This window comes from Mandrillus leucophaeus, unplaced genomic scaffold (genome assembly GCF_000951045.1).
Source record: "Mandrillus leucophaeus isolate KB7577 unplaced genomic scaffold, Mleu.le_1.0 Scaffold2, whole genome shotgun sequence".
NCBI classification, from domain to species: Eukaryota; Metazoa; Chordata; class Mammalia; order Primates; family Cercopithecidae; genus Mandrillus; species Mandrillus leucophaeus.
Genome location: NW_012102031.1, coordinates 12,891,858 through 12,894,399, shown reverse-complemented (window position 1 = coordinate 12,894,399; position 2,542 = coordinate 12,891,858).

Genomic DNA, 2,542 nt, shown 5'->3' with positions numbered 1-2,542 from the left:
TAAATCTTTGTGACCTTCAATTAATTAAAAAAAAAAATACAAAAATTAGCCAGGCATGGTGGTGCATGCCTGTAATCCCAGCTACTTGGGAGGCTGAGGCACGAAAATCGCTTGGTCGTGGAAGGCGGAGGTGGCAGTGAGCTGAGGTCACACCACTGCACTCCAGCCTGGGCAACAGAGCGAGACTCTGTCTCGAAAAAAACCCAAAAAAAACAAAAACAAAAAAAACACCAAAAACCTCAGTAGCCATCTGCTGCCATGTATTGGGCAGGCAGGAAGAAATTGTCAAGAGACCAGGAATCATTGGAGGGACAAAGAGTTCCTGTCCCACCGCATGGTGGAGAGGAAGGAATCTTGTTCCTGGCAACCAAGTGATCTGCAGCAAGGCTCAGCAACATGGCATTTTACAGAGCATGTGTACTGTTTTTACCTGGAGAAAACAATAGTTATAACCATTTTGCTTTGAAAGAAAACCAAAAGATCCCTTCACAGAGGGATTTCCAAGAAAATTTAGTGTTGGTTGGTTTTTTGTAATCAGTAATTTTGAATGTGTTAGGGAGAAGTTAAAGAAACAAACTCTTGAACCCAGCAATAGTATTTTATGATAACAATAATGATAGCTGGCACATACTACTTCCTAGTTACATTTACAGGAAATAGACTAAGTATATGAAATATACTGTCTCATTTAATTGCCCTATGAATTAAGCACTGATATCATCCTCATTTTACACTCTAGAAAATCAAGATGCAGAGAGTTTGAGTATGTTGCCCACAGTCATATAGTATTTAACTTCAGAATTTGGGTCTATTTGATCCCAGGGTTCATTCCTTTGACCCATGAAGACCTCTTGGAACAGCTCATTGGATATGGTAAAACAGAGAGAGCAGTACATGCAAACTCCTTGCCTCAGTTTCCTCATGTGTAAAAAATTTCCCATGAATATCTGCCTTGTGATCATTAAGTAAAATACAGCCTATAAAATACCTTCAAAGTGCTTGACATATAATAGGCACTTAAGAAACCCATATTCCCAATGTTGATTGAGAGTGAGATCCAGCCAGCAAAAATCTCATTTGGCCCAAACAGAGGCTGTCGGGGGAGTGGGGGACTCTTTTGCATTCCTAGGTCTTTAGGTGTTTTTGTTCTTTTTTGAGACAGCATCTCATTCTGTTGTCCAGGTTGGAGTGCAGGAGAGTGATCACAGCTCACTAAAACCTCATCCTTTGGGTTAAAGCGATCCTCCCACCTTAACCTCCCAAGTAGCTTGAACTATAGCCACACACCATCACACCTGGGTAATTTTTTTGTTTTTTGTTTGTTTGTTTTAGTTTTGTAGAAACAGGATCTCATTATGTTGCCCAGGCTGGTCTTGAACTCCTGGGCTCAAGCAGTCCTCCCACCACGGCCTCCCAAAGTGCTGGGACTACAGAGTTGAGCCACCATGCTGGGTTTCATCCTAGCTTTGATGAGGGGATTTAAAGAATTAATATATGCCACGCTGTTGCCATGCTCTTGCTATGAAAAGCCACACAAATTTCTTAAGATTTTGAATTTACAATATTTCAAATTCAGGAGGTCTCATGTAAAAATATGGATTTCCAGTTGCTTTTGGCAAGTTCAAAGCTCTGGAATCACTGGGTGCATATTCCACGGTGCTACAATCACTGGAGCTGAGAGACCCCGTTTAGACAGAGCATGTGCCCTCTGTGAGCATGTGCCACAGCCCCCACCACTCCCCACTGTTTCCCATCATAGAGGCCAATGAACTGGCTTGCAGGGTGTTTTTAGAACTTTTTATTGGCTGGCCACCATGCCTCACACCTGTAATCCCCGCATTTTGGGAGGCTGAGGCAGGCAGATCATGAGATCAGGAGTTTGACACCAATATGGTGAAACCCTGTCTCTACTGAAAATACAAAAATTAGCTGGGCACAGTGGTGCAGCCTCAGGGAGGCTGAGGCAGGAGAATCGCTTGAATCCAGGAGATGGAGGTTGCAGTGAGCCGAGATCGCGCCACTGCACTCCAGCCTGGGTGACAGAGCGAGACTATCTCAAAAAACAAAAAAACAACAACAACAAAAATCCTTTTTATTATGAATAATTTCAAACATGTACAAAAGTAGAAATAATAGTTACAGAGCCCTGTACTAATTTCTTAAAGCTGACATAACAAATTACCACAGATTAGGCAATTTAAAACAACAGGCTGGGCGCAGTGGCTCACGCCTGTAATCCTAGCACTTTGGGAGGCTGAGGCAGGTGGATCACCTGAGGTCAGGAATTCAAGACCAGCCTAGCCAACACGCCTGTAATCCCAGCTACTTGGGAGGCTGAGGTAGGAGAATTGCTTGAACTCGGGAGGCAGAGGTTGCAATGAGCCAAGATCGCGCTATTGCACTCTAGCCTGGGCAACAAGAGCAAAACTCTGGTTCAAAAAAAAAAAAAAAAAAGAAATAATTAAGGCAAAACTGACATGTTCTTTATTAATATAACACCGCATCTTTAGTTTACATTGGTTTCATCGCAAGGGGTGTTATT